This window comes from Corticium candelabrum, chromosome 12, assembly GCF_963422355.1.
Source record: "Corticium candelabrum chromosome 12, ooCorCand1.1, whole genome shotgun sequence".
Classification (NCBI taxonomy): domain Eukaryota; kingdom Metazoa; phylum Porifera; class Homoscleromorpha; order Homosclerophorida; family Plakinidae; genus Corticium; species Corticium candelabrum.
In genome coordinates, this window is record NC_085096.1 from 3,682,764 (window position 1) to 3,693,485 (window position 10,722).

General features: G+C 41.8%; 1 long non-coding RNA gene across 1 annotated transcript; it reads right to left on the reverse strand.

The window, feature by feature from the left end:
* Window positions 1-6,279: 6,279 nt before the first annotated feature.
* On the reverse strand, window positions 6,280-9,144 carry LOC134188387 (uncharacterized). Its single transcript, XR_009971323.1, has 3 exons — window positions 9,038-9,144; window positions 8,766-8,972; window positions 6,280-6,381 (listed from the first exon to the last, which is right to left on the reverse strand). It is a non-coding gene; the product is annotated as an uncharacterized LOC134188387 (long non-coding RNA).
* Window positions 9,145-10,722: the final 1,578 nt, after the last annotated feature.

Genomic DNA, 10,722 nt, shown 5'->3' on the forward strand with positions numbered 1-10,722 from the left:
CATAGAAGAGCCAATCCATCCCGCTCTTTTACTTCATCTTATGCAAGATTAACATCATATATCCCAGGAGTTCGAGCTCTCAATCAGGTGGCGCTTTAGGAGAACTGCGGCGTACATAGCAAAACACTGTACCAATGTCGGTATGCCCAAGATCTGACTAAGACGACGACGTATGCGCAATTCACCTTGTTCCGCTTGTAAACTTTAATAGGCCTGAGCATCTGCAAGGTTTCAGGTAAGAGTTAGGCAAAGTCTTTCTACCCTAGTTCTTAGATCTGGCAAACGACGAGTGCCAGAATGGATACCGTGTCTTTGACAACGATACATAAGCAAATCCAACTGTTATTATATCCTGCGTATTAGGGTGACAAGGAGAGTCCGAAATCTCGCCCATGTTCATTTGTTTGAACTCTTTCAGCGCTTGCGCAGCAGGCAGGGCGCCCAGAGTTTTATCTAAAATATTGGCAATGCCTTGGCGTCAATACGTGGATCACTTTGGGCACTTCGTTATTTACGTAAACGGACAATAGCGTATTAGCGCTGTCACACACAGATGCCACTGACACAACTCAAGACAAGAAGCTGCCACCTCTGAGTAGAAGCCCGTTAGAGGGACCGCGCTCAAGTGAAAAAGCGCGCGCTAGACCGCCACAATCATTGGCATAAGGCGTAATTGATGTGTGGGAGACAGCAAAGAACAAAAATGGCAACACGTCATCTACAAAGCCAGTATTTTCTAGGTGCCCTTAGCGCTTTGAGTAACCTGTATGTGTTGCGCATCCGACAGTCCCAAGAACCAGGTAGACGAAAGCATAGATAAGGCGATATGAACTCACGGACCGACATGCACAGGACACGACATGCAAGTGGCGTGCAAATATGACCAATATCGTGACGTGGCTACTGTTTATTGCAAATGTTAACTGGCTACTAATTCAAAGTTCCTGATTGAATGATCGAAACAGTGACGATATGTTTCCGTCCTGAAACAGTTACTGAGTGCTTTAAGCTGTACAATCAGAAAAAATATCGAAATATTGCCCAAAACGGGATGTAACAAGCGCCTCTCAGAAACTCACAGGCCACCACGCCTGAGGAACAGCATGACAAAACAATTGGTAGGTTCCAAGTGCCCGCACCAGTCGCCAACATCCTGTAAACAGCATTCGCAATCGTTGCAGCAGACGCCACGGTCCGCGACAGAGGTCACGCTCTACACCACTGGTACCGCTAAGTGGCTTCACAATTAACGGAATTCTCGTTCGTCCACCCAACAAGGAAAAAATTACCACAAAAGCAAAAACAGAGCATTATAAGTACGGCGCATTCGCCAAAAGCCCATGGAATCAGAGCAAGTTATATGGCGTCGATGCGCATGCAGAGAAAAAAAGAAATAAGGAGAAGGTGACGATAAGGCTGGCGGACAATCAATCTATTGGAATGAAAAACATCGCAACATGGGAATTCGTGTAGGGTTTAACCTGCTGGCTCCTACTTAGCACGACCAGACTGACGCTGAGCATTTTGCGACGTCTACAGCTGCCAACTCGGGTCAAACTGCTTCGATTTCCGTCTCAGCAAGGTGATGCTTGAGCTCACTTAGGGCGATGGTAACTGTCGTGTTCTCCGACATGGGAAAGAAGGAAGGAAGCAAATTGTGTTGGCTGTCACAGAGGCTATGAGCGCAACGACACGGTTGCTGCGGCAGCGCTATGTATATACTCTTCTTTCGATGCGCGCGCTACGTTCAGGGTGGATTCAACCCTGCTAACTACGTCAAATCGCATTGTGTGTACGGCTAACTGTAAATCAATCGTTTTGCCTGCTTGCTACAAGTATAATAGAAGGTAAAATTGAGAAAACAGATACAGCATATATACAGATATTTGGTCAGCTCACTTGCCTTTAACGATTACAAATCATTTTATCAATGATGAAATTTGTGGGCACCAGGAAACGACAATTGATTTACGATATTATATAGTAATACATTTTACATTGAGCGCGATTATAGAAGCCAATCGACATCTAAGTTACTAGTGGCTCATCAAAGGTAGTTTGCCTAGCCGAACCATTTCCGCCGCGTCATATTTCTCTCGGAAGTAGACGCGGCGGGAAAAGGTCTAGCTACACGAGACTACATCAGATGGGACATACATTGAAAGCGACAGTTCAGCCTCAGTTACCATTGACACATACCAGAATTCATAATTCTGAAACTTAACTAATTGTTCAACTGTTGCTATCTATTTACAGCATCATGCGATTATAACATTAGAACAGTCTTAGAAGCAAAACATTTAAAAGTAAAACAACGTGCATCTTCTTATTTGAGTGTTGAAAGAATTTGGGGAACAAATTGTGTTGCATTTAAGCACAGAAGCGATACATTATTGTCCATGTACGTGTTGCCGTAATTTCCTTAGATTGTCTTCAGCTAAAAAAAATAACAGCATCTAGTAAGGAAGCAGCGTTTCACTCTATGAGTAACTAACTATATGCCATTGCTCAGATGTAGCTTGTCGTAATAACTATGCATGCGTGATGGAGACTAAAAGCAGGGACTAAAGAAGAAGGATAGTTAATAAAAACAAAGAAAGACGAAAGAAAGAGATTAGAGAAAGAACAAAGTTAAGTTAACAAATTAAGAAAGAGGAAACTGAGAATAACTGTGAAAGGAAACACGAAACACATGTCAGACAATGCTTGTTTACAGTAAAGTAAGCAAGCCGAAAGCTAATCTATGCAGCGTATACTGTAAACGTATTTAAAACCCTGGAACGTATTAATTAAAACTATTAGACGTCTGAGCGCAATACAGTAACTATAATATCACGTAGCCAGAACCTTTCCTGCCACGTCATAGTCTCGTTTTACCCGAAAGCATAGAGTGGCAGCAAAAGGTCTGGCTAGGCGAGACTACTAGAACGTTTTATAAAGTGCTTGGCGTTGATCGTCGTTGTACGTTATGCTTTAGTCTTTAATAAAAAGCTTCGCCAACATGCGCGAGACAAGGAAGGTCTATCACAGCATTGATAAAATCTTTGCGTCCATGTTAGTTAGACAACTGTGCAGCGTCGTCGAGTGATAGTGCCGCAGGCGATTGGTAATGGAGTTTTTGTATTGTGCTACGTCTTGGCGCAGATCAGAACGCATCGTCTAGGCAAAAGGTGTTAAAATTTTAACTGTAGAACGCAGCTTCAACACTGACGTTACGTTGGCGTTAAGTGGAGCTGACACTTGGCTTGCGCAAGTTACTGCAAACCAGCATAAAACAATTGATGACGACAAAAAGCGACTATATATCTAAAAAATATCAATTGAAAGTAACACTGCTCCAGTTTGGACGCTGTAGCAAAACATCATCTGTGCCGTGAGCTTGACCTACGGTCGCCGCTTGCTGTATCTTGTGCAATAAACAAATTGCTTCCAATCATCAGTATAGAAAATCTATTCCAAACATGGCTAGTATTTCAAATAGCGGATTTAATTATAGCAAAAGCATTTACAATAAAGGACGTCATTACTGTTTTAAAGATGTCATTTGAATGCGCATTTAATCTTATATTTTTTGAGCGCAGAATGTTCTAGTGGGTACATAACTTTACATATCCTAAGAGATTCTGCGTATGCTCCTTCCGCATCACTCAAGCGATTCAACTTTACATGACATCTTCCGAGAAGCTCAGACACTATGACAACAAGTATATATACATGAGTAATGCCTTTACACAAACGAAACGTACTAATGATGCACGCGCATGTGCAATTAAAAACTAGATATGCATGTGACCACACCCATGCATAAACTTCTTACACTAACGATTTCAGGACAGACAGATTGCAGCTAGAACAAATACGCACGCATCCATTGACACACAAACCAACAAATTACACAAATACTAAGCACTAAAAATGAGCAAGCACATCAAGAATCAACAACAACTGATTGCACAAATTGTTAATTGCAATATTCATGTCACTCTGTATATTTACTCACCATCTATCATCAACTTTGACAAGGGCAATAGTCTTGTTAGTATGCCACCTGATTGCCGCAACAGCAGCAACTTATCAAAATATTGTGCTTGTTTAAAGAAACAAAGTGAAAGCCTGTACAATGCTGCAGCAATATTAAGAATAATGCCAGCTAAAGTCAATTGTGTTGTAAATTGAATACCATCTGCAGCAACCATGGCGACTCCTGCATTCTGATCGAATGGTGGAATGTTTTCTAGAATAGACAAACCTCGTCTAATCAGCTCAATGCCTTTTCTTGCATCACCTGACTTGTCGTACAATCCCCCGAGACGTACAAGAGCTTCAATAAAAAACGTATATATTTAATACGACAATATATCAAAAAGTTGTTGCTGGAGATTGCATATCCCGCTATTACGGGGATTTGCCCACGCGGTGATTTGTGTACTCTCGCGCTTTACTCGCGATTCCAGACCGTCGACTCGATGCTCCAGACCTCATGTCCGGTACACATATCACCGGCCATGATGCAAAGCTGCTGGTGATTTCGGACCCCGGTGATTTGTGTACCCTTGTGCTTTTCTCGCCGTCCCAGACTGCTTTCAAGCTACAGGACTCGCGATCGTAATGCATACTCTCTGTTTCCGATCATCTATTGTACATCTGCATTTAGCTAGAGAACGAATATCTCGTGACAGTTGCACCCGTGGCCGGAAGATGATCATGAAGAAGCCGGATGATGACTGAATGGAAGAAGCCGGATTTATGATGACTGTGACTCAACCGGATGATGACTGACTCCTAGAACTGCCGGATGGTGACTGTGACTCAACCGGATGATTGTGATCACAGTCACATGTGACTCAATCGGATAATGACTGCGGCATGCCGAGGGTACACTATATATTTAGAGACAGAGCTCTAGCGCTGGATTCAGATGCAGGTTGTTGCAGTTGTGCAGTTGAGTGTCTACAGTCGCGAGCAGTTGTGTATCATAGCACGTAGAATTGATTCTTTGGTTAGCTACAGTTATCTACTCTAGAGTTGTAGCTGTATCTACGATTTCGTACTAATATGCTTCTATTTGGCTTGTAATAAGTTGACTCAGTCTGGACGCGCGTGATAGAGCCATATGGACAATCCAGAGTTGACGGATGCAGAGTCAGACGTAGAATCTACAGTAAGATAGCATTGACATCTGCATGCATTAGTATTGGAGAAATGTTCTAAACAATTGCAACGATTAAAATCTCTTTAATGATGTTGTAGGAAGTAGATACTGTAACTTCAGCAGCACAATGGTCGGAAAACATTGTGAACTCATACAAAGAGTTCCTAGTCTCTGGAGGGACAAACTACACTGATATTCCAAGCAGGAAACGAAAGTCATTTAGAAGAAGAGCAAAAGATTTTACAGTTCAAGATGGAAGGTTGTACAACACAAAGACTCCAGGTTTACTCAGACTGGCACTTTGTAACAAAAATTAGCAAGATAGTGCCTTTCAGGCAAGTGCATCATAATAAAAATTAATTGCAGTTACTTGAAATAGCTATGTATATGAGTGAAGAATCACTCTGTTGATTGATGTAGAAGTGTCACGTAAATCCAACTGGCGGTCATCTGGGAAGAACTCCAACCACTGACAAAATATGGAGCAGATACTACTGGCCAAACCAGTACATTGATATCGCAAATCAGGTAGAATTTTTTACTAATCATGAGATCAATTCCAACTAAACTCCACACTTCTGAACGAACAGGAATAGGGTGGTGTTCGTTTGACTGCAATTTGAGAACAGAATTCGTCCTCTGGCACCTATAACATTTTCTTATCTAGACAACATCAATTGTGCTAGTTAAATTATTTTACAAGGCAGAGAGTTTGTCAATCAGGTTGTATGAGATATGTCCTATGTGCTTGTTAATTAAATCATGTATGTCCAATGTAAACTTTGCTTCATCTGTAGGTGTATGTACCACTAGTTGGATGTCTATACTGTGTTTGCTTCAACAGGTGTGCAAGGTACTCCATTGTCAATTCAATGTCAGGCAAATAATAACAGCTGCTTATCATCCTCAGTCTACGGACTAGATGAAAGAACTAATCAAACAATTAGAAAGTAAGATAAACAATATAAGAAGATAAGTGTAGTTCTATTGCAATTAGAGTATTATGACTACATAGATGCCTTGAAAAATTGGTAATAGAGCATGAAGAAGCTTGGGATAAACTCCTTGACCCAGTTCTCTTTACTATTCGAACCAGTGTTGAAGAGTCCACGAAGGTCACTCCTATATTTTTAATGCATGGGCGAGAAGCTAGGTTTCCTTTAGAAGCTGAAAACAGTGAGATCACTTCTGTCAGTCAGTTGGGTGATGTGCAGCAAGCAGTACATCATCTAAAAGAAATGAGAAACAAAGTTTTCCCTCAAGTAAAAGAAAACATTGAAAACAGTCAGGAAAGACAGAAACAGCAATACAGAAAAAGAAAAGGAGCTGTAGTAAACTCTATCCAGGTTGGACAGACTGTTTTGCGATTAAATATGCTAAAAAGGACAACGAAAGGTCATAAGATGGAAGACACCTGGCTTGGACCATACAGAGTTATAGAAATGACTGCATCTGGTTGCTGTGTCCTTCGTTGCATCAAAAATAATTCAACAACGAAGCGCAAAGTTAATATTAGTCAGCTGAAGATATACAATACACCACAGAAGTCTTCTGAATTGGCAAATGCGACAAGCAAAGATGATGAATCAGCTGCTACTAGGATTAAGGGCAACAGCAAGCCAAATTTCTCAGATTTAGAACGTCAGCTATTTGATCAAAGTCTGTTACGGCTGTGGCGCACAGGAGCAATATGGGAGGCTTGGAAAGCTGAAGAAGACGACGAGAGAGAGATATGCTTACATCTAGCTGCTGGCACATATTGATTAGTTATGTTATGATTACTGCAGGTACTTTGTGTTTTGCAGCTTGCTGAACATACAAGCTCTGTTGAAGAATTGTTGGCTTAGTGTCAATGTAGACGTGGCTCTGTGACTAGACTGTCGAACATATGAGAAAAAGACAACATTAAAACGAGTTAGTGATTTTGTGCTAGTAAATCCTGTTGTTCATCAAGAGTTCAATGATTTTGCAAAAGCTGAAATAACACCAGAATTGCAAGTACTACTAGACGTGGAGTTAATTAAGGTCTGGGAAACTTACAAAGCACTCTCATTGCCAAGGATGTCTCGATATCAAATCGTGTATGTCAACATCAGCAGCTCTCAACTTGATGACCTATGTCTGTGGGTATATGATATGAGAAAGCTGTATAACAGTAAAGGAAGAAGTTTGTTTGAGGTAGTTAATAAGAGAGCAATTATGCCTCAAACATTGTCTAGTCTAACATCAGCTGCCGAGAGTTCACAAAGAGTAAGTCAACTGAATTTGCCACAGTAACCAGAAGATTTGTTATACAATTTTCTTTTGCAGTGGGTACCTGGTCTGGATCTCAATGAAACTGATAAATGTATTATACAAGGCAAGTGTGCCGACGGCTTTCTAACTGACAAGCACATGCATGCTCCTCATCAGCTTCTATTAAAGCAGTTTCCCTACATCAGTGGACTAGAGTCAACACTCCTTTGCCAGACTTACGGATTCGCTCATGTAACAAGTGATGGTATGAAATAGATACCCCTCTCACTGACATGACCCCCCCCCCACACACACACACACACATACACACATGCACGCACGCACACACATCACAACCACACACACACACACACACACACACACACACACACACACACACACACACACACACACACACACACACACACACACACACACACATACACGTGCACAAACACACACGTGCACACACACACACACACAAACACAACACACACACACACACACACACACACACACACACACACACACACACACACACACACACACACACACACACACACACACACACAACACCACACACACAACACCACACAATACCACACATACAACACCACACTACACCACACTACACTAATAGTGTAATGTTATCAAAATAATATTATAAGCATTCATGTAGTTTGTAATAATAACAAATGCATTTTTGTACAGCTATTCATATTCATTTTACAGGAAGTCATCATTGGGTGACTTCAACCTGCTTTGGCAAACGAGTACGACTATACGACAGCAATGCTGGCCTACACTTGTCTCCTTGTATGGAAACACAGCTGGCGTAAATCTATCAATAGGCTCACAAAGACAACATTCTCATGGTAGAACAAATGCCAGTGCAACAGCAACAAAATGGTAAAAGTTGGGGGCTATTTGCAATAGCATATGCATTTCATGCAGCTCTAGGAGATAATGTAAACATCATGCATTTTGATATTTCCAAAATGCGACAACATCTGATTTACTGTTTGGATCGAGAGGAGCTCTCACCTTTTCCAATGGAAGAAGACAAGCCATTGGAAACATGTGACAGAAGTCACTTTTATATTACTTTGCACTGCACGTGTTTGTTGCCAAAGACACATGGCAAGATGGTAGAGTGTTACGTCTGTGAAAACTTGTATCATGACAGATATGTCACAATGTCAGGTAGTGAGCCTTGGATTTGCGCTAAATGTAGATAAATGTCTTGCTATACACAGCTTCAGTATTAATTTGTTCAATTAATACATCAAATTTAAATATACAAAGTTGAAACTGTGAACTAAGTCAGAATCTAGAACCTTAATTAAACATTTGACAACGATATCTTCTCTAGACTTACCTTAAATTGCCAGCTGTGTTAAGATTTCCGTCCGTCCGTGTGTACACATGACCAGGTCGTCCCTAAGTCTCTAGTTGGCATACACGCGTGCACATCAATGCTCCTACAGCGATCCCCAGTTGCAAGTTGAGAACTGCAGGCTTGTAGACCCATCTATGCTTGCAGCTGAGTCTGCAATCGTCTCCAACTAATGTTGGAGTGAATCTCCTTCGTACATCAACAACGTCAGGCTGGTCAACCGATTGATTGGTTACGTACTAGACTTTACTCACAAAACGACGCCTAGAGACGAGTATTCAGTAATATCAATTGCTTGAAACGTTGTCACGGTTTGGGATGGCGAGGAAAGCACAAGGGTACACAAATCACCGGGGTCCGAAATCACCAGCAGCTTTGCATCATGCCCGGTGATATCTGTACCCGACATGAGGTCTGGAGCATCGAGTCGACGGTCTGGAATCGCGAGCAAAGCGCGAGGATACACAAATCACTGGGTGCACACTGCACAAATCCCCGTGACACTGTGTACTACATCTAGAGTGTGTCCGTGAAAGCGCGCAGTCTACTACTTAATTAATTGTAGTAGGTTGACGGGTTTCGATTTTTTAACTGTGTCTCGATTTTGTCTAGACAACAAACGTCGTTCTGTATACTTCGTTACCACAATTGCCAACTCGGCGATCGGCTAGTGGGAAGCCTATCTAAATACCTATATATTCGTAGCATTTCCCTCCAACCGGTTCATCTACGGTAAAGGTAGCGTGTTGTGTACAATTCACGTACCTACACAGCTAGGGACAGCGGTATTCACTGGCACAACGTTGTGTGTCAGAGCGGTGTTCTCTAGAGCAGCCAACTTGTTTTGGCACGTGACGGAAAGTAAAGTAAAAACAAACACCTGCTTGTGTGTTGGAATCTCCTGAGACACACGTAAGAATGGAAGCCCCGCTGAGACCCTCCGCTAAGATTCCCGGTGTGTCTAGTGTCCGGTAATTTAAATTTTTAATTCTCTATTCATCTTAGAAATAGAAAAACGAACTGCGCGTTCAAGCTTCTAAAGTGCGTTCACGCATTAGAGAGACTGGTGGAATGTGGCCATTTGTGCGACAAAGGTGTTGCCCTACAGGCGGATTTTGGTATCAATCGAAAGCTCTTTACTTGCCGGATCTAATTACACTCACCATTGGGCTACAGAAACGTAACTGAAGTTAATAGAGCCAATTTCCTGTATTTTAATGAGTTAGGGGCGGGCAAAGGTGGGACTAAGGCGGGATTAGGGTTAATTGGATAAAGCTAAGTACATAATTGTTAAAGCTAGCAGGCTGTTAACAGTAACTCAACTCAGTAAACTTCCCAGTTGGGTGTCGGTTAGCTAAGAAAGAGTGCGTCTAGTATCCGCTTCTAAGTCTTCATAATCATCCGTGAAAATTTCAGTTTCAGACGACAACGAATCTTCTGATTCAGGAACAAATTCAATGACCATCTCCTCTACAACGTCGTCTAACACACTGTGTATTGCCCTGTAATGCTTCCACCTTCTCACGTACGTGCTTCACGCAGTTTGCCCATATTTCCACAGTAACGTTTGCTAGACTTTCTCAACAAGGCGCTTAATATTTTCCATCGCAAACCCAGCAATACCGTGTTGTGCTGTGGAGCATAACTGTAGGTCAGAGGAAGTAGGAAGTTTAAAGTCCTCATAGTGAAGTCATCAATGCTCAAGAATGCACTAAATGGCTGGTCAGTTTGGTTCTGATATGGTCAAATTAGTCATGTTCTCGTGGTTTCCAGATGCTTCTCTGAGCCAGATGTGAATGAGTGTATGTATCTGGTACATACAGTTTTTCCTAAATTAGGTAACTGACACATGCAACCAGTGAGCGCATAGAAACGTCCAGGTCTGTTGTCATGGGTTATAGCAAAAGTACAATTTTTAGTATATCATTGCATCATGAAG